The following is a 22,911-nucleotide window of genomic DNA, read 5'->3' as shown; positions in this document are numbered from 1 at the left end:
GTTGGGTTGTACAACTGTCAACCCACCTATCTTCACAAAAAATTCCTTAAGAGGCGCACTCCTAAGGTGGTTCCTTTATGCACCGTATACTTGAGCTAATGATTTGAAGTTAATGGGTTCCAAAAAATTGGTAAACTCATTGAGCCCAAAAGCACTTCTGAAATCTTCATTATTGATTTCAATAAGGGCTTTCCCATTTATGTCTCTAATGCTTCTTATGACTAGATCATTATTATGTGCAATTTGAGTCGACAGATCCATGTCCATGAATACCCCTAGAACTACCAACTTCCCTACATCTAACTCCTAGATGCTATTCTGTGGGGCTAGAGAATTTCTCAGTTCGAATCCAACTTTAAATAACCCCAATCCAAACAACCTGACCTGTGGATCTCTCAACTAGTTGCCCTTATCATATAGCCCTTCTCCTATCTTCAAACGAGGAGCTCTAGGCACTAATTCTTTTACTTTTGATGCCGAGTTAGTTGACAACGTCAACTGCTCAAGAAAATCATCACAAATAGCCCTCTCCTGATAATTAACTTTCCCAGAAAATTCTCTCTTAGGTGCCATTTTGAAAATGCAAGCAATCAAAATACTACCCCCAAATGGTTCAACGACAAATCAAGACCTTAATTAAAACACCACAAAGAAATGGCCAAACAAGAGTACAAGAAAACCTGATTTTAGCTCGAAGGAATCCTTTCTGCAACTGAATTGACTCGCTTTGTATTTGAAGACAATAGCTCTATATCTGCTCTTCTACAACAATTCTTTTGAATGATACCTTTACTCAATCGACAGGAGATCAAATATAGTACCCAAGGTCTTAACTGTGACATTGATTCCGCATGCTTCGGTCATCCCTTCAGAATTGAATTCCTGAGAGAATTTGAATTTTTGATCCAACGGGTCACAACATTCCTGCAATTCTTTCCTTTCGCTCTTTCATTGTTTCGTGAAGCATAACCTTCAGGCAATTTCGTTAAACGAAATTACACCAACCGTCCGATCAAAAGAAACTTGATCGGCCGTTACACTGACTTAACAGTCTTGCCTTCGCATTGGCCCCACCTCCTTTTTGCCATTTTGCAAACTTTATCTTTCAAGCACTTCTCCTTCTTGAAACCACGCTAGACATTAGATGGAATTCTAACTACTTGGTGTTTAACTTTTACCGAAACCATTGACATCTTCATTAACTGCGCCTTTACCTTGACTGCTAGCGGTCTTTCACTATTTCACGAAGCTTAAACAGCTGTCAACTTCAAGCCACAAAACAACATGAAGCATTGGATCAGATTGGAGATGACCATCTTTTAAGAGAAACCTTTATGCGTGCTTTACTTACGCCGCCTTTTTAATTGGTTACTGATTACTACGTGGTGTTCGACCACTGGTTTTTGAAAACCGTTCAAGCCTAGTTCAACGTCAGCCATGTGTCTCTCCCTTTTACCACTGGTTACACCTTAGTGGGCCCTCAACTTTCTTCTGAAACCACGTGTCCATGGACACGTCACCATCTAACTCGACACCTAGACAAACCCCTTTTACTTTCGCTATTTTGCGAAGCATATCCTTCAAGCACCTTACAACTGCGAAATAACGCCGGTCATTGGATCTAAACAAAGTTGATCCTCATTTATCCTCATGTTTTATCTGTCTTTGGGGACGAAAAACCTTTTCGCCATTTCGCAGGGCATAAAGCATGAGCATCTTACCCTTACGAATTCACACAGGTCGTCAGATTATTTGCGACTTGCTCGATGCTTTAACAATCAAAATTGACTCCGGTAGATGTGGGCCCTCCGACTCAACCTCAAACACCTAGCATCTAGTCACTTTCAAAGCTGACATGTCAGTCTTTCATTTGTTGAGAGAAAACATTGGGTTCTACCTTTCCCTTGCCACCTGTATCTGATTGTACTTCATTTCCTGCGGCATGACGCACCTCTAGGACCCACCTTCTTTTAACCCTTAGACCCACCTTATTGACTATTGTGACCTCTACCACGTGCCGCCATCTTACTCGCCCTCTCAACCAGCTAGACCATCTATGTCGAGTGCCATGTCATTTTGCCACTTTGCGAAAGATAACTATTGAGCATTTTCATCCTGGGAAACAGCGCGAACCGTCGGATTAGATTGGACTTGATCACCTTTTAGTCCATTAGAAAATCCTCACATGCAAGGTCACACTATACACTTTCACCATTTCATGAAAGGTATTTCACTTGCAAGTTCAGGCTGCGAAATAATGCCAGCCATTGGATCTTGGAAGAGATGAAACCTCTTTAAACCGGACCAAAATCGCCATTTAGATCGCATTTCCTTTTTGCCATTTTGTGGATCTTAAACCACGCACAACTTTGCCTAACGAAATAGCAAAAACCATAGATCTTCCTGAGAACTGCACACAACTTACTAGACCCAACAACATTTAGAAGAAAAGACATAAGGCATAAATTTTTTAATTAATTCGACAATCGCCTAGGCAAATGATAAGGGGGGACACTTCCTACAAACCTGGGACCCATTACTTAAGTGGATAAAGTAACGAAGAAATAGAAACCAAAGGGTTTTTTGATAAAACATTGAACGATTAAAATTAAAACCCTAAACCCCTAAGACCTAACACAGAGCTAAAGCAATTGATAGCATGCCTGATTCAAAATTTCAAAACTTAGTCGATTTGTGGGAAAGGAAAACCCAGTTTTAAACAGTGATAATAGCGGCTCTGACTGGGGATGGTTGATTGCAAGGTCAACACAAGAAAACTCAAAAAATCTTGTTTTGCAGACCAAAACACAGACCCAAACAGAAAAATAGGAAAGAAACAAAATATGTACAAACAAAGGACCTATTGTGCATGGACATCAAGAGAAATAATGTTTCAGGAATTGTCCATGCATTGAAAATTCCTGTATTTCATCATTCATATTCTTTAGAAAATATGAATCCTTACCATTTAAGTCACAAACCACCAAAGGGCCAATCCATAATGATTCAAGTTTTCTATGCTTCCCCTTGTCCTGTCCTTTTGCATTCCACTGAAGAACAATGTCATCAATTTGAAACTTCCTTAATGATGTCCTCTTATCAAAAAAGTATTTGGACTGCAATTGGATCTTCTGATTTCTCTTATGAGCCAAAGTCCTAAGCTCTTCCACCTCCACAATTTGGATCATTCTACTTTCCATTGGTTCAGATAACTCCATATCCTCATTTTGCAAGAATTTGTAAACTGGAAGAAGATTATTCACTAGCAATCTAACCTGAGTACCATAAACCAGTTCAAAAGATGACATTCCAATGGCCCTTTTGACCGTTACTCTATCTGCCCATAAAGCTAACTTCAATTTTTGATCCCAAGATCTTTTATTTTCTTCCAGGATTTTCTTGATGATGTTCAAAAGGCTTTTATTACTGGATTCTACTTGTCCATTCCCTTGAGGGTGATAGGGTGAAGAGTAAGACATGAGTATTCCATGACTGGTACAAAATCCTACAAACTCTTCTGACCTAAAACTCATGGCATTGTCCATTACCAATTTAGCAAGTGTTCCAAACCTAGTTATTACATTATCCATCAGAAAATCAATGACAACCTTACTTGTAGCTCTTCTTGTAGGAATAGCTTCTATCCATTTGGTGAAATAGTTAGTGGCTACTATGATCCATCTGTGACCTCTTCTTGACCTCTCAACAATTTCTCCAATAAAATCAATGCCCCACTGGACAAAAGGAGCTTTCACAGAGACTGGATTTAGGGGTAAGGCTCCTTCATATTTTACCTTGGATGAAAATTTCTGACATGGGTCACATTTCCGGACATATGCATGAGCATCTTTGAATAAGGTGGGCCAAAAGTATCTAGCCCAGATTATCTTACCAGTAGTTGTCTTGGCAGAGTAATGACCCCCACATACTCCATTATGCATTTTAGTCAATACTCATTTAGCCTGGAACTCATCCAAACACATTAGTAATTCTCCATCTCTTTTCCTCTAGAACAGATCACCTTGAATGAGCACATATTTTTGGGACTTGAGTTTTAGAGTTCTTTTCTGATTATGTGTCATTCCTTCTGAGAATGCAGCATCTCTTAGGAATCGGACTATCCCTAAGTACCAAGGTTGCCTTTCAATGCTAGTGACTAAAGCATCTCTGACTTCAACATTATGTATTTCTACATTCATAAGATTAGACTCAGTCATAAGCTTAGCCAGACCCAAACCTCTCACCAATTTGGTGATCTTTATCTCCAAGTCAAATTCTTGAATTCTATTAATCCATCTGCATCTTTTCCCTGTAACCTCAGACTGGGACAAAATATCCTTAACTGTAGCATGTGGGACATAGGTAATGATATTTGCATTTACCAGATATGGCCTAAAAGCCTTGATAACTTTAACCGAAGTATAAGCTTGTTTCTCCATGGTCTCATATTTTAATTCTGCTACTTGCAAAGACTTGTTGTAGAAAGCTATGGGATGTTCATATCCCTCATTATCCTTTTGTAACAATACTCCAGCTACTGTATGATATGAGGCAAAAGAAAATAGAGAAAAGGGCTTACGGTAATCAGGAGATTTTAACACTGGTGCTTCCTAAATGGCTTTCTTAATTTCAACAAAAGCCTTTGAGGGTTCTTGATCCCAACAAAATTTGGTATCTTTCTTGAGCAACTTGACAATAGGCTTCACTATCTCTGCAAAGTTTGCAATGAATCTCCTAACAAAATTTACTTTGCCTAGAAAGGATTGAATACCTTTTACATTCTTAGGTTCAGACACCTTGTTTATTGCTTCAATTCTTTCAGGGTCTATCCTTACCCCTTCTTTGGAAACAATGTGTCCCAATAGTTTTCCTTCAGTGACTCCAAAATGACATTTCTTGGGATTTAGTGACACACCAAATTCCAAGGCTTTATTGAACACCTTTTCCAAATGTCCACAATGATCATCAGCCCTCTTAGAAAAATAGGTTAGATCATCTTGATAAACCGCCATGATGACATTGATGAATTCTTTGAAGGCTACATCCATGGCTCTCTGAAATGTAGCTCCAGCATTTTTCAATCCGAATGGCATTCTCACATAAACATATGCTCCCCATGGAGTAGTGAAGGCAGTTTTAAACTATTCAAATTCCTTCACTAACACTTGATTGTATCCTGAAAAACCATCCATCATGGATAAAAGGTCATAACTTGACACTCTCTATAGCATGGCTTCCATAGTTGGGGAAGAGTAGTTATCTTTCAAAGAAGCAACATTTAGATTCCTAAAATCTACACAATCTAATGTCCCCATTCTTCTTTCTTACTGGGACTAGATTGGAGACCCATGAAGAATGTCTTATAGGTTTGATAATCCCCCCTTCTCTTAATTTAGTCAACTCTTGCTACATCTTAGTTTCTAATAGGGGATTAATGGGTCTCTATTTTTGTCTGAAAGGCTTAGCATCTGGAAGTAAAGGAACTTCATGCTGAAAAAGATCTTGTCTATACGCCTTTAGGTCTTCATAAGACCAAACAAAAACATGTTTATACTTCCTCAATAAATTAATAAGGTTAGTCCTAGCATGAGGGGGTAATTTCTTCCCAATGTATACTAATTTAGGGGATGATTCAGTCCGCAGGTTTACCTCCTCTAGTTCTTCCAACTTGGTGGTAGACTGTTGATGTAAGTGACTGTCATTGTAACTGATCATGCTTTCTAGCTCTACGAGCCCTTTAGGTATTTCATTGGTTTCCAACTAGACCAAATCATTTCCAAATACTATTTCCCTATTATCCACCACCTCTACCAGTGCATTGCAATCAATCTTCTGTCCATCATAATCATCAACACATTGAATAAACCTAAGAATGTTTTCATCATTAGCAAAAACTTGCCAATTGTACACATTATCAGGAATAGAAGGCCTAGATTTTATTTCCACAGTGGAAATACCGGTTAGTGTTGCATTATCATTTTTCAAGGCCACATTAACTAGGAAATCTGCCATAATGTTTTTTGATCGCTCTATCCAATTAATAGAAAATGCATTAAAATGCTCAATAACATCCCAAACTGCATGTTTATATCTCTTCAATCTATCATTCTTGGATGCATATTTAGATCTTACCTAGGATACAACCAATTCTGAATCCCCTAACACTGTCAATAGCTGGATTCCATGCTTCTTTGCAACCTGAAGCCCCAACAATAAGGCTTCATACTTTGTACTGTTATTTGTGCACTAGAAGGCCAATAAGAATGAATACTTGAAGGTTATACCTGATGGGGATACAAAGAGAACCCCTGCTCTAGATCCTTCTTTGGAGCAAGCTCCATCAAAATACATCTACCATAATCCATACTATTGTGCTTCTAATTCGACCACAATGGGGTCAGTATTCTTCAATTGGGGTAAAATTGGTTGAAATCTAAAGTTATCAAGATCTACATCAATCATACAATTGAGCATATTAGGGTCTACATTTTCAATTACCCTAGGAGCCCGTGGCTCTCTGTACAATTTGACTTCATTTCCATTGATTGGAATGGTGGCATAGGATAAGTCCAGTTGAACATTTCCTCCTACTACTGCTGCCCACTACCTGGACAATAACATACCATAATGGGGCTTGGTATCAGTAACAATAACATCCATTTTATAAGTTGCCTCAGGGAATGCTTCTATTTTTACCTCAACATCTTTCATTGTACCTATCACAGGTACTTCCCTATTATCTATAGCATAACATTTCCCATATACGGTAGTTACCGCCAGTCCTAATTCTTTCATAACACCATAAGACATTACATTAACAGTGGCTCTTGAATCTATCATGCAGTTTTTAATCAACTGGTTGTTTACTAAAAAATGAATGTAGAAAGGATCTACCTATGAAGGATCTTGAGTGATAGTGGTTCCAACATAAACCTCTGGGGTTTGGAACTCTTGATCCTTTCCAATTCTAGCTGAACCAGTGCGTAAGACTGTGTCACTATTAGATATACTAGAAAATAAAGACAAGGTTGCATCCCTATGTTCTTTAATCTTCAGTAATTCTACTAATGGGATAGTAACCTTCATTTGAGTAAGAGCTTGAGCCATGTCCAATGTAGAACTACTACTTGTTTCAGTACTAGCTCTAACTCTTTCTGTCTTGAACTGACTTGCCTTTTTCACTGTGGCAACTCCTTGTGTATCACCAGTGTTTTTAGCATTTGTGCCCTTGGGTACATCTTTAACTTGTTCCCCTTTTTCTTGACCAATATTAGGAATAGTAGTAGCACTACCTACTGCCCCCTTTTGAGTGACCTCTTTTATGAACATGGAACTCGGTTCACCCTGATCAATGTCTCTCTTAGTGCTCCTCAAGTTATAGTTGTGTTTTGCTTTGGCAGTGGCAGCTTTAGTGAGATTTTTAACTTCTTCCTCACTAGGCCTTCTAAGATGAACCTCTTCATCCTCAATTGTTACCACATTCAATGTAGGATGCCAATCTAAGGTTAGTTGTCCTTGAACAAACTTTTCATTATCTAGCACATCACTGTATTCACTTTGCATGGACTCCTCATCACTTTCTATGATGGTTTCAAACATATTGATGTCAGCCTCAGCTTCTTGTCTCATAGATTCTTCAAGAGCCTGAGCCACTGCACATTGATGAGGAGAATGTGGCCCATCACAAGCAATACACCAAGGAGTATTTTCTATATTATGGACAGTTTTCCCTTTCAAGGGATCTGGAGTGTCCTGATTCTAAGCAATTTTGGGCTTCTCATTCTGGGGTTTACCATCTTTCCAATTTGTATTATATGGCATGTCATGTAATCGAGGGGGTCTATCTTGCCAGTTGTAATGAGGTTTGTCATTTTTGTTAACCTTGGCAGTCAGATCCTTCATTGCAATAACCATCTTCTCTATCTTATCTTCCTCCTTAGCAACTTTATTAGGTTGTTGTTTTGTCTCTTGCTATAATCTACCATCTGTTCTTCTTCCCAACTTCCCCGATGCTTTTCTATTACTTTCTACATTAATGGAAATTCTAAAAGCATCTCTCAAGTTATGTGGATTTTTATCTCTCAAGATATAGGCCATCTTAGAATCAAATGCATTGTAGTAGGTATTTAAACACATGTTATCATCTAATCTCATCACTTGGTACAATCTATGCATAGCCTTTTGGAATCTGGCATTGAAGTCAGTGACCATTTCATTATCAGACTTTTTGATGTTATTGAACTCATTGAGCATGAAGCTCACATTAGTCTTATCACCATACTACTCTTGAAAACAATTTTTAAAATCCTCCCATGACCCTATGCTATTAACTGAAAGACCTCTGTACCAATCTCTTGCATCATCAACCAGGGATTGGACAAATAGCTTCATGATAACATCTTCATCCACTATCTCATAATCATTTATTAGGTCCCCAAAATATTTTAGATGTTACTCAGCACTAATTGCATTGTTCCTAGCAAATTTATGAAGTCTATCTCTTAACTCAGTAGGAACATGATTGGGATATCCTGGGATCCCATCAAAGAACAATTGTCTATATTGTTCTAGATTGATTGGTCTCCTTTGAAAAGGGGTAATAGCATTATTTTTTCCCATGGTCATTCTAACTTTTGGAATTGGAGACTGAGATACTTGGGTGTGTTGACTATTCACAGGGATTTGACTCACTGAGGCTATATTAGCAGGCACTGTAGGTTGAATCTTAACTAGGGGAAGGGAAACTTGTTGAGGATCAGGCTTACTAAGGTCTTCTAATGGAAACATGATAGGGGGAGCCTTTAAGTAACTAATTTTTCTTTTTACTTCCTGATTTGCCGCTTCCAATTCAGCTTTCTCTAGTTCCATTTGGAGATCCTCTTTTTCTTTCCTCATTCTCTCCATTTCTCTCATATGTGCTGACAACCTATGAGAAATCTCCTCTATAGTTTTAGATTCAATTTTGTCATCCACCCAATTCTATTTTCCTTTATCCACATTAGTCCTAGGAAGCTGAGAATCACTAAATACTTCCCTGTTTGGTTGGACTACTGACCTATATGCTTGCTTGGCTTTGGGGATCAGAATTTCTCTAATCACAGGGCCTTCCTCATCACTCTTTTCTTTCTCCTTAGCTAGCACTTCATGATCAGCTATTTGTCTAAGAAGCCTATCTCTCTTCATTAATTTAGCTTTGACTTCCTTCTCCCTATTTTCTTCCTTTGGGGCTCTTAGGGAAATTAGATGGTGAACTCTTTTATTTAGATCTTCAATTTCTTGGGGTACTTTATCTTCGTCAGGGAAATTTTCCTCAGAATCTGATATATTGACTTGATCTATGTCAATCAAACTAATGTTCCCATCAATTGTTCTAGGCACAAAGTGTCTAATTGCATTTGAACTAGTCCTATCTTTTGCAGAGACACTAACATGGGATAAATCTTGATTTAAAACATGTGCATTATCAATATTTCCAAACAATCCAGAATGGAAACCTAATATATCTTGTTCAAAATCCCTGGAAGAAGAATTAGACTTTGCATAAACAGGTCGATCAGGCATCTTACCAGTATTATTATTCTTTTGTACCCAAGTGGCATTTGATGGTTCATGTAACATTGATCTCTTTTGGCCCCTTCGTTACTGCTCTAGTAAACCTTCCTATAGAGTCTCACGAGGATGCTTCTTCATGAATGATCTAGTGTTTTTTCCTCCTTGCATTATGCTTGTTTTCCTTTTAGAATGATTTATAATTCACAAGGACTGGTTCCAATATGACAGAGTCGCCACCCACAAGAGTATGGGAATTATGAAAACAACGTTTAGAATAATATGCAGGAATTCCACAAACACAATGATTTTCTTCACAACTTAAGCACAAATCTGTGTTTGGATCCTTAATGTGACTCTCCCTAGCAGAGTCGCCACTTTTGTTGTCTTCAAAATCTGATTCCCTTCAATATCCTTATGATAAAATGATTAAACTTTGTGCAAGAAAGATGTCAAAGGGAAGGAAACTCTTTGGACAACATATGACAAGATTTGATTTAACCTTCTACACTTCAGACCTACTCAGAGTCCAGGCGGGTATACCTTCGTGAACTAAATTCACACTTTCAAAAGATAAATCCACAACAAACCAGTCTAGAAAACCAGTGGATCTAATCACCTTGAAAATAACTAAAACAAAGGAATGAAAATTATACTCATATTCAGTATTTTGACCTACAAAACATGTAATAGAAAACTTTGATCTATACCAGTGCCTTATCCAAGGTCATAGAGTCATCTAAATTCAAACAATATTCCCCAAACAAAATATCTTCACACATCCCATTGGCTCGGCTTCTATCAACCCTTATATATTCCTGACACACATAAGAATTTATGCATACCAAATTAAACCATGCTCATCAAGATTCAAAGTATCCTACAGAGAATTTACTGGTAGAAGTGATCCCTGCATATTTAATTTCCCTCCTAAAGAGAAAAGCTAGCAAACACATCTACTGAAAATTGCCTTACAACCCCATTCAAACAAAATAACCCTGGATGATTCAAAATGAAATAGTAAACAATTGCAAGCACATTTGAAGATGACACAAACTTTTACTCAGAATCGATGGTCTGTATATTGATATATTCTTCAAGAAAGTATTACAAAAACTTTTGAAAATTCTCCATTAAACTTAGAAAAGCTCAGATCTAAATTTCTGCAATGTTTTCTTACAATTCTTTGCGATCCTTCTACTCTTAGTCTTGGTATCCATTTATAACAATATGGATGCACATAGCTTCAGACTTTCCTAGGAGAATTGGTTACAATCATTTCTTTTCCAAAAGAAGTTACAAAGCCTTTTACAAAAATAGTTACAAGTCCTTTTTGACCTCTACAGCTTCTTCTAATTGCTGGTTGGTTGCAACCTCTTCTAATTGTTCAGGAGCGCCCTCTAACTACTCTACATCCTGGATGGCATATTTTCTTGTCCATTCATTGTACACATCATCAGTTGGCCATGCGAAATTAATCACTTTTGTCTTAGCCTTGGTCAACCTTTTCTAGGAATTTCTCATCTTGTTGACTTCTGAATTGAGAAAACCATAATGAGATTTGATTTTCTCTATCTCCTGAATTGTCACAACAAAGAAGGAAGCATCATCTAACTCAATAATTCCTTTAATTTTGGCTGACAGTTTGGCCTCTAATTCTTTGAGCCACACCTGTTTATCCTTCAGTTGATCTAGGCTAACAAAAACTCCTCGGAGCAACTCAAAAACCTGCTCAGCATACTCCTTTTTGTACAAGTTGATTTTTCTATCAGCATTATCCACCCCTTCTGCTAATTTTACTAGGTCTTTGGTGGTGTCACAAGTGGATTTGACGATAGGATTGGCCCCTGCTTCATCATAAGATGCACAAATAAGCTCCAAGTCCTGCTCTCTAGGCCTCCACTTGTCAAAAATAGGTGTTAAAATGGCCTTATCTCCATTGAGCTCATTACACATATCCAAAATCTTGCTTATATTATTATGTAACAGTGAAGCACTCATTTTATTTGCAAAACTTGAAATAGTAGCTCTTACTCTTTCCTCATATTTCTTGGCATACAATGCCTGAGCCTGTTTTAAATTCTCTAGCTCTTGAGGAGTAATCTCAATCATTTGGGAGCTAAAAGGTGCTGGAGATGGTGGCAACTCAATGATGGGGCTGATAGGTGGAGGTCATACAGGAGAGAAGGAGATCATCAGTGTTGAAGACTCACCTTGATGGTACTGTCCTATCAACTGGCTCCGCAACTTAGCAATGATTCTATCCATACCTTTTACCTCCTCCTCAGCACTATTATAGGCCTTCAAAATTGTCTCCAACTTGACTTGGAGGTCTGCTTTTTCCTTGGCTTCCTTTTATGCTACTGTAACACTAAATTTTGCAGTCTCTAGCATAGTGCTAGCAACTTCTACCACCCCTGTGTTTTGTACTCTCTTCACTATCATTCCACCAAGGTAACTTGACCCTGGGGTATCTTTTCTTCTCTTATTTTCATCTCTCTTGAGAGACCACATGATGAGTGCAGCATTATCTTTGCTAAAAGTAATTCCCTCCATGGGCTTGGTTTCCTTCCTCACTCCCTCCAAAACCAGGGCATCTGCTATGCCCCACTCAGGGAGAATAAGCACTCCAGCCTATGCCACCATATCTCTTCCTTGCTCAGGAGTGATGGTCTTAAATTCTTCCATCATTTCTTGTTTTATTTCCTCCTCCACCAGAGCTAGATCTTTGTGAGAGTGCTTACCTTTTCTCTTCTCACATCTTGCATTGTATTTGTCTATATTTTGTTTCCATACAAACTGCATAAATGCTCCTGAGGTAACAAAATTGTTATCAGTCAAGAAGTCATCACTAGCCTGCTTGATCTCAGGATCCCACTCCTGGCCCTTAAGTTCATTGGTAGTGATGTGCATTTCAGCAGTGAGGGGCAGTTCTGGTATCCCCTCTTCTATTTCATCATATGTATAGGCAATTTCTCCTAGACTGCCTGACTATATCAGTTGTTCAATTGCTGCATGTTCATCTCCTATGTGGATAGGGGATTGGGATGGAGAGTACAAGGGTGTATCTGATTGCACTTCTTTTCCTACTCTCTACTCCTTAGGGCTCTCTTGGATGTCAATGACATCTTGTATCTTCCTTTTTCCTTTGGAGGTAGAGGGGTCCCCTATTGTAGGCATCAACACACTATAACTAGATTTCTTGTAGAGTGTATAGTCACCTAGAGGGATTGCTCTGGTGGAGGCAGACCTACTTAGAATCATTCTTGCCTTTTCAGGGTTTCTTTTAATCACAACTTCCCTCTTTGCCTTTAGGGTCTGCATCACATCCTCAAAGCAAACAATTAAAAACTTTATTTTCTCCTCAAAAGGGAAAAAGCTAGACAATGGGTCATAGCTTGCACCAAACTGATGTACAAAGTCTAAGGCTTTCTTATAAGCCACCCATTTTTCCTTCCTCAACTCTTGCTCATCTAGATCAAACTCATTTCTAATGAGGTCTTTAGGAAACTGAAATTGATGGGGTCTACCTCTACACACTACTCTTTTTCTAAACATGCCATTGAAGAAGTCTTCTGGATCGGCACACCTGGCTACTATGGTTGACAAATGATAAGGTTTGAGAAAGTATTCAAAATAATTCCAAGCTCCCTTGGTTATTATAAATTGATGGGCTATGGTAACCATAGGGAATATAGTCCCTTTAACCCTGCCTATCAGCTCTGCCTCTTGTACACTACCAATCTGTATGAGGACTTCTCCAATTCCCACTTTGAGAGGGACCTGATAGGGCAACAAGAATGGGGTGCCTCTGAAACCAAAAACTCTGAAAACTGTTGAGACTGGGTATAGGTAAATATCACCCCAATTATGAACAATCTTTATACTCTTTGCAAATTCTTTTGGTCTAACAAATTCCAAAAGAACCTTGGGGATTCTTAGGTTTTCTAAGCAGAGGAGAGTCCTAATCTTTGATGCAAAAGACTTATCAAATTTTAAGAAACTAGCATCGTCTCTGTCCCATGACAACATAGTGCTCCATAGTTGCACTGGCATCTTTTCTCCCTCTTTCTCTTTTATGAGGTCCAGTCCACTTGCAAAGTAATCACCACCTTTGAACAAAAATAGATGCATAAGGAGTGAATACCATCCGAAAGGCCTATCCACCTTCCTTTTTTTTATTCCTATTAATCCTCCATGGATAGCATCAGTAATGAAAGAAGCATAATCAAATGTTACTGTAAGGGAAGGATTCAAAATCTGAGCAATCATTAACAAGTAGTGATTGGGCATATTTGCCTCAACATCTTCTCCCAAAATCTGGCAGAGTGACTAATACATTCCCTTAGCCCTGAGGGTGAATAGATTCAATGAGAAGTGCTCCTGAGTGTTGGGTCCTACAACTATCAACCCACCTCTCTTGACAAAAAATTCCTTAAGAGGCCCACTCCTAAGGTGGTTCATTTGTGCACCATATACTTGAGCTAATGATTTGAAGTTAATGGGTTCCAAAAAATTGGTAAACTCATTGAGCCCAAAAGCACTTTTGAACTCTTCATTATTGATTTCAATAAGGACTTTACAATTTATGTCTCTAATGCTTCTTGTGATTGGATCATAATTATGTGCAATTTGAGTCAATAGATCCATGTCCATGAATACTTGTGGAACTACCAACTTCCCTACATCTAACTCCCAGATTCTATTCTATGGGGCTGGAGAATTTCTCGTTCTGAATCCAACTTTAAATAACTGCAACCCAGACAACCTGACCTATGGATCTCTCAACTAGTTGCCCTTATCATATAGCCCTTCTCCTACCTTCAAATGAGGAGCTCTAGGCACTAATTCTTTAACTTTTGATGCCTGGTTAGTTGACAACGTCAACTGCTCAAGAAAATCATCACAAATGGCCCTCTCCTGATAATTCTCTCTTAGGTGCCATTTTGAAAATGCAAGCAATCAAAATACTACCCCCAAATGGTTCAATGACAAATCAAGACCTTAATTAAAACACCACAAAGAAATGGCCACACAAGAGTACAAGAAAACTTGAGTTTAGTTCGAAGGAATCCTTTTTGCAACTGAATTGACTCGCTCTGTATTTGAAAAAAATAGCTCTATATTTGCTCTTCTGCAAAAATTCTTTTGAATGATACCTTTACTCAATCGACAGGAGATCATATATGGTACCCAGGGTCTTAACTGTGACATTGATTTTGCATGCTTTGGTCGTCCCTTCAGAATTGAATTCCTGAGAGAATTCAAATTTTCATTCCAACGGGTCACAACATTCCTGTAATTCTTTCCTTTCACTCTTTCGCTGTTCCACGAAGCATAACATTTGAGCAATTTCGTTAAATGAAATTACGCCAACCATCCGATCAAAAGAAACTTGATCGGGCGTTACACGAACTTAATAGTCTTGCCTTCGCACTGGCCCCACCTCCTTTTCACCATTTCGCAGACTTTATCTTTCGAGCACTTCTCCTTCATGAAACCGCCCCAGACGTTAGATGAAATTCTAACTTCTCGGTGTTTAACTTTTACCGAAACCGTTGACATCTTCATTAACCATGCCTTTACCTTGATTGCTAGTTGTCTTTTGCTATTTCAGGAAGCTTAAATAGATTTCAACTTTGGGCCATGAAACAACGTGAAGCATTGGATCAAATCAGAGATGACCATCTTATAAGGGAAACCTTTATGCGTGCTTTACTTATGCCACCTTTTCATTGGTTACTGATTACTACGTGGCATTCGACCACTGGTTTTTGAAAACCGTTCAAGCCTAGTTCAACGTCAGCCACGTGTCTCTCCCTTTTACTGCCGGTTACACCTTGGTGGGCCCTCAACTTTCTTCTGAAACCACATGTCCATGGACACGTCACCATCTAACTCGACACCTGGACAAACCCCTTTTACTTTCTCTATTTCGCGAAGCATATCCTTCAAGCACCTCGCAACCACGAAATAACATTGGCCATTGGATCAAAACAAAGTTGATCCTCCTTTATCCTCATGTTTTATCTGTCTTTGGGGATGAAAAACCTTTTCACCATTTCGCAGGGCATAAAGCATGAGCATCTTACCCTTGCGAATTCACGCAGACCATCAGATTATTTGCTACTTGCTCGATACTTTAACAATTGGAACTGACTCTGGTAGACATGGGCCCTCCGAATCAACCTCAAACACCTGGCATCTAGTCACTTTCAAAGCTGACATGTCAGTCTTCCATTTGTTGAGAGAAAACACTAGGTTCTACCTTTCCCTTGCCACCTGTATTTGATTGTACTTCTTTTCCTGTGGCATGACTCACCTCTAGGACCCACCTTCTTTTAACCCTTAGACCCGCCTTGCTAACTATTGTGACCTCTGCCACGTGCCACCATCTTACTCACCCTCTCGACCAGTTGGACCATCTACGTGGAGTGCCATGTCATTTCACCACTTCACAAAAGATAACTGTCAAGCATTTTCATCTTGCGAAACAACGCGAACCATCAGATCAGATTGGACTTGATCACCTTTTAGTCCCTTAGAAAATCCTCACATGCAGGGTCCCACCAGACACTTTTGCCATTTCATGAAAGGTATTTCACTTGCAAGTTTAGGCTATGAAATAACGCCAACCATTGGATCTTGGAAGAGATGAAACCTCTTTAAACCAGACCAAAATCACCATTTAGAACACATTTCCTTTTCACCATTTTGTGGATCTTAAACCATGCACAACTTCGCCTAATGAAATAGCGAAAACCATAGATCTTCCTAAGAACTGCGCACAACTTACCAGACCCAACAATATTAAGAAGAAAAGACATAAGGCATAAATTTTTCAATTAATTCGACAACCACCTAGGCAAATGATAATGGGGGACACTTCCTACGAACCTGAGACCCATTACTTTAGTGGATAAAGTAATGAAGAAATAGAAACCAGAGGGTTTTTTGATAAAACATTGAACGATTAAAATTAAAACCCTAAACCCTTAAGACCTAACACAGAGCTGAAGCAACTGATAGCATGTCTTATTCAAAATTTCAAAACTTAGCTGATTTATGGGAAAGTAAAACCCATTTTTAAATAGTGATAATAGGAGCCAAGCCTGTTAAAGCTTTAAAAAATTTCATATTAAGAACAGATCCTATTAGCGACCACCCGATTAAGGGATTGACTATAATGCATTGTAAGAAGCAATACCCTATGAGGAGTAACCTCCATAGAGGATTTGAAATCCAAGCTAATGGACCACCTTGTTAGAGGATTTGAATAAAACCAAGCTTGTTAGAGATTACCCAGTTAGGGGATTTCAATCTATTGTAATTGTTAGAAAACAATAGGGGTTTGCTGATTTGTTTCAATAGCACTACACTTCTTGTTTAGATCATTTTCATGATCCTATCTTCCTTTACTCAAACTGCAAATACATCATCTAGTTCGGCAACCACACACTCAACTAAAACTTTACCAACTCTGAAACTAAACAACTCATCGACCTTATAAACAAATCAACTAGGTCGGTAATACAACAAAAACCTAATTCTCTCATAGAGATTACAAACAAGTCGGTTCAAGTATGACCATTGGATTACATAACAATCTCTACACATCATTCAAGAAATCCTTGATCACTCCTTGATCACCACTTCGTTGAACTCAGTAACTCATCACATGCTTTGCATTACATGCAATATACTTGCTCATTCCCTAGACAAAAATTGTTACCTCAACGCACCAAAACCACTTTGAAACTCTCTTCATACAATATACATACATGTCATAATCATTACTGCTCATCATCAGATCATAAAAAATTATAACCAACTTACCAAACTTAATTGGTTAGGGTTTATCAAATGAATAGGTAGGGTTTATCGGTTCAACTCTCCAATACTTAGCAATATCGGTTCACTCCACAAACTTACCTACCGGTTACAGTTCCTTTCACTATCTCTTCCTACCAGTTACAAAATAATATTACAACAATATCATTACCAGTTAATTGACATCAATGACAACATAACATATCATTAATGCAATATTCATGCAAATGCCAACAATTTCTTTACATTAACCGCACTCTTACTAAAACATCACACATTCCTACACCACTATTGTGATTATCTATGCGGTCATGATAATAAGTTTGAAGAAGAACCTTTGAGAACATATGCTTTGGAACAAATATCAGGGTTTTCCCAATCTCTCAATCAAGGTGGTCAAATAAACTTGGCATATTTGCCTCAAAAACTAATCACCTATTGAGTATTTTAACAAATCATTCATATGCCAGTTACGACTTGAGCTCAAAGACATAGAGAATAGAAAGCACAATTGCAACCAATCATGGGGCATAGAGAAATGAACCCTTTTTACACATATATGGATGCTAGCGAAGATGAAATAACTGAGGAACTAATCTAAGAGGCCCAACAAAATGTTGGTTCCAAAAACTCATGGAAAAATTCATAGAATCCGACAAGGAAAAATACTTTCTCATGCTAGCAAGTAAAGGCATTAAGATTCCTATGGATTTCGATATTGACCAGCTAACACAACATCACCATGAGACAAGAGAAGATGCGAGAACACACCACTATAATACTAACAATCATGATAACAACAATGAGAATAACTCACTTATTACACTCACACAACAAATGAAAGCATTACAACAACAAATCTAGGACATGTAGCATGGAACTACCACACAAAGGTACTCATTGTAGAACATATGTCTTTACCCCTTTGACAGGAGGCTCTACATGATTCCATCCCCCCAAATAGTGAAATACCCAAGTATGAAAAGTACATGGGTGACTCGGATCCACAAGATCATATAAGGGAATTCTATACTGAGTATGTAATTTTTACACAACGAGACATACATGATGTGATTATTCCCAAAATGTTTAGGAGGACAAGCCACAGAGTGGTTCTCTAAACTACCCATCGACATTAGATCCTTTGAAGAATTAGTAAATAGGTTCATCATGCAATTCTCCTACAACATTAAACATGAAGTAACAATGCTAGATCTATGCAACACAAAACAAAAGATTGGAGAACCATTCTTGACTTTTCTACAAAGATGGAGGAGATTAGTCTCAAAGTACCCACGTAGTATACTGGAAAAAGAAAAGATGGCTATCTTCATAAACAATTTGGTTAGTGAGATGACATGTCAATTGAAGACACAATGTCCTCCTTCATTTTACAAATTGATTGAAAATGCAATTCAAATTGAGGAAGCAATGGTTGAGAAAGGGGAACTCAGATTAAACAAAGATAATAGGGGTTCCTCCAGCAACAACAACAACTCCAACAATGGGAAACCAAAGTTTTGGATGAGAAACAAGAATGTGGTAAATGATGGAATTGTTTATTCTCACAATATCACACCTAAACAATCCGCATTCAATCTAACAACCCACTCCTTCGCTAACAACAATCAAAATAAGAATTAAGGTAACAATCAAAGAAACAACCCTAACATCACAACTTTAAAAGGAGTCTCACCATCAATGTCATCCACTTCTCAATACAATATTGTAGACCAACTTCAAATAATTTTGGTGCAAATATATATATTAGAGTTGCTAAATCTCTCTCCTACTCACAAGTATATTTTGGAAAAGGCCCTAGTCAAAACATCTGTACCAAATAATCTTGATGTGGTACAATTCCAAGCCATGGTGGGGCACCTAATTGCCCCTCACTATTTATCATTTTCAAAAGAAGATGACATGACTTTAAATCACTTGCATAATCTCTTGCTTCATATTGAGGTCATGATCCATAATAATTGTGTCAAATGTGTCTTGATAGATGGAGGGGCTGGCCTAAATATCTATACATTGAACTTAGTAAAAGCATTAGGATATTTAGAAGATGTTGTGGACCCAAGGAGAAAGATCATCATAAAAGCCTATGATGATGCAGAAAGATCCTCAAAAGGATTGGTGATACTACCTATCAAAGAGGGACCTATACAAAAGAGCACAGTACACCATGTCTCGGACTTGAATTTGTCATAATATACTCCTAGGTAGGTCATGGATACATGAGATGCAAGAAGTGTCATCTATTTACCATTAGTGCCTGAAGTTTTCTTGTGATGGGAAAGAGGTTGTTATTCTGGGGATCCAAATTTGTTTCCACATTGTAACTCACTCAAACCCATGTCGAATGTTATTGTTCCACACAATGGGGAGGCTCCTAAAACTTCTCCCCCAAATTAAGAAAGTGCGTCACATCAAGAAAGTGTACGTAATCAACAAAATGCACAAGAGTCTTCTATATACGGTGCTTCTAACATGGATGGTCATATGACAACTATTTTGGCCAAATTTGAGAAGAAGCTCAAATTGAAAGACAAAGGGATAGGGGACTATTATATTGAACACTCACTGGCTCTTGCACAATTATCACTCTCACCTCAATCATATGAAAGACCATCCACATCACGATAACAAGTATCCAAACCTCACATAATTTATAATGTTACCTTTATTAGAGTAGCAAAAACATTATCGGGAGAAGATGAAGACAAGGACATTCTAAATAGGTTGTACAAGGATGAAGAAGAAACAAGAACAAAAGCACAAAATATCCAAATACCTAGAAAATGATATGGGAAAGGCTTTCTCATTATGCTGAAAAGGGATTTAAAGGAACTGGACCTATAGGAAAAATAGAGGAAGGTATGGTGGAACCAATCTTACCTACTTTCAGGAGTTCTATGGACAAGATTGGACTAGGGTTCATAGAGAAATTAAATGCATGTTCACCATCAACAAGAGCAATAATTACACCATGAGAGACAATACTCCCATCATCAGAAGATGTTGCTTCATCAAATAAATTAGAGGAAGTTATACTATCAGAAACACCAATAGAGGTTGTTTCATCAATCACAATAGAAGAGGTGATCACATAAAAAGTAACAGAGAAAATTATTCCACCAGTTGCACAAGAGTAGTCATTCCCAACATATATGAACAAATTGAAAGGATGCAAGAATAAAGTGGATCTGATTCAAATTAGTGGGAGTGGGATTCACCTTCACCTTCTGACTAGTCTTGGGATGACATTGAGATTGATATGTAATTAATACCTCTTCACCTACATTCTACAAAGGTCAAAGTTCAAGGCCAAGACCTTTTAAATATGAACCACAAACTTCTGACAATGACTAGCAGAGACTATCAGATTCATAACACTATAGACAATTTTGAGGAGAGTAATTTCATTGACCTTTCTAGGTAAGTGGTGTAGGAGCACCTACATATGAAGGCATGAGATAGGAACAAGTTGATTTTCTATTAGTTAGAAGAAATGTAATAAGACCCTATGGGTCCTTTTTATAATTCAATGTCTTAGGAGTGTGACAAGTTTGTCCATGTTTGGGTCAAATTGTCATCTCAGGTCTAGTAGAGCAAATTGAGTCAATAAGGGTCACAATGGTCTACATTGAGGGATCAAGTAACCACAAGTCTATTTGAGTCATTTTTGAAGTTTTGGAATCAAATGTAATCATTTTGGGGGACTATGATAGTCTAGAGTCCAAGTTGGTTGAATTATGCAAAAGTTGTCATATTGTCAATTTGTTGTCTTTACAATTTTGCACTTTTTGTAAGTTGTGATTCTCTAATGGTCAGTTCAGTCTAAACAAAAGTTGGAGGAGGTTGTGGTAATTTGGGAAACACCTTTAAAGGCCCCAAACACTGAAGAATGTATGTTGGTTGTGTTAGTTGATTTGGAAATAAATTGAAGCATCAAGAACTGTTGGAAACTCGAAAAAACAGTCTAATTTATGTTGATTGCATACTAAAGGTGGATTGGTAAGTGTAGTCACATAAATTTGTCCATTTTAATTAAATGAATATTTCGTATTTATTTGATTAAAAATCCACTAGCCATCAGTTAATTAAATTAATATTTAATTAATTCATCTCCAAACATTCTTCTATTAATTAAATAAATTATTTAATTTATTTTAATTAATTCATTAAATCAAATTCACAATCAATTAAATAAATAAAATCTATTTATTTAATTAAATCCCCCTATTCCTCTTTTAAATAAATTAAATAAAACATTTATTTAAATCATTATCCCCCCCCACTTGCATTTTCCTACAAATGCAACTTGCACACATTTTGAAATAAATGAATTTTTATTTTAAATAAAATCCTATTTTCCCTCACCCACCAAATCCACTTGCAAAATCTAATCCCCTTCTAGATTCTTCTAACCCCTTCCTAATTAGCCTAATCCATCCCCTAATTATTGTCACATTCCTAAGCAAAATGGAGTCACTTCTCAAAGTCTAAAAGTCTTTGATAACCATTAAAGGCTTTCAACCTTCAACCACTAAATGGCTCAAAGTCTTTGATAACCATTGAAGGCTTCCAACCTTCAACCACTTAATCCACAAAGTCTCCAATAACCATTAATGGTTAACTCAAACCCTCCCACATGGTTAAAACATTTGTTTTGACTCAACCTCTATCCAACCCAAGGGTCTCATCAAGCATTTAATGCTTTGACCATGATTATCTCTTAATCATTTGCACAAAGGTTTATCCTTGCATTAACTCCTAATCCAGTGGGTAATCTTAATTTAGACTTGACCCTTAGCCTTTAGATAAACATGAGGTCTTCTCAGGCCTTTAATGCCTCCAACCTCTTCTCTCAACCCAACCATATGTTGACATTTGTCATCATTTCATTGGTGCCAATTGTGCACATGGATCCCCAACTTTCAAGCTTGACCCTTGATTAAACCTTTCAATCCTGGCCATCCACTGCTCCATTTTTCCTATAAATAGAGCCCATTCCTTCATAATCCAGATCCTGAAAACTTGTATGCATCTAAGCTATAGACATTTTAGAGAGCATTTTAGCATAAGAAATCTAACATCTTGTCTTTTTGGTTAAAATACATCATTTTAGCATTAGTATTAGCTTTTTATTTCACATTTAGAGCTATACTACAATCTCAATCCTCCATAAGCATCCATAGTGCAAAAAGCTGCTGAGAGCTACACTATTTTGGAACTTGGAGAGGAGAGGAACAAGGGAGAAGAAGCTAAGGCCATGCTAAGAGGCAGTTGGAGATGTCTCATGATCTTTGTTTTACTTATTAGATATATTAGCATGTCTCTTTGTGTCTCTCTTGGAATGCCTTCATATGTTTAGTTTTAGATTGACTAACACTAATGTTTTGTGTGTTTTGTGTTCTTTGATCATAGACTAACCTTGTGCCATTTAGGAGGGCATCAGTAAGAATGCTCATGGAATAGATCTTGTAAATAGATTGCTTTAACTTTGTTTTTATTTTAGTTTAAATT

Source organism: Cryptomeria japonica, chromosome 1, assembly GCF_030272615.1.
Source record: "Cryptomeria japonica chromosome 1, Sugi_1.0, whole genome shotgun sequence".
Taxonomy (NCBI): domain Eukaryota; kingdom Viridiplantae; phylum Streptophyta; class Pinopsida; order Cupressales; family Cupressaceae; genus Cryptomeria; species Cryptomeria japonica.
This window is presented reverse-complemented; position numbering follows the sequence as displayed.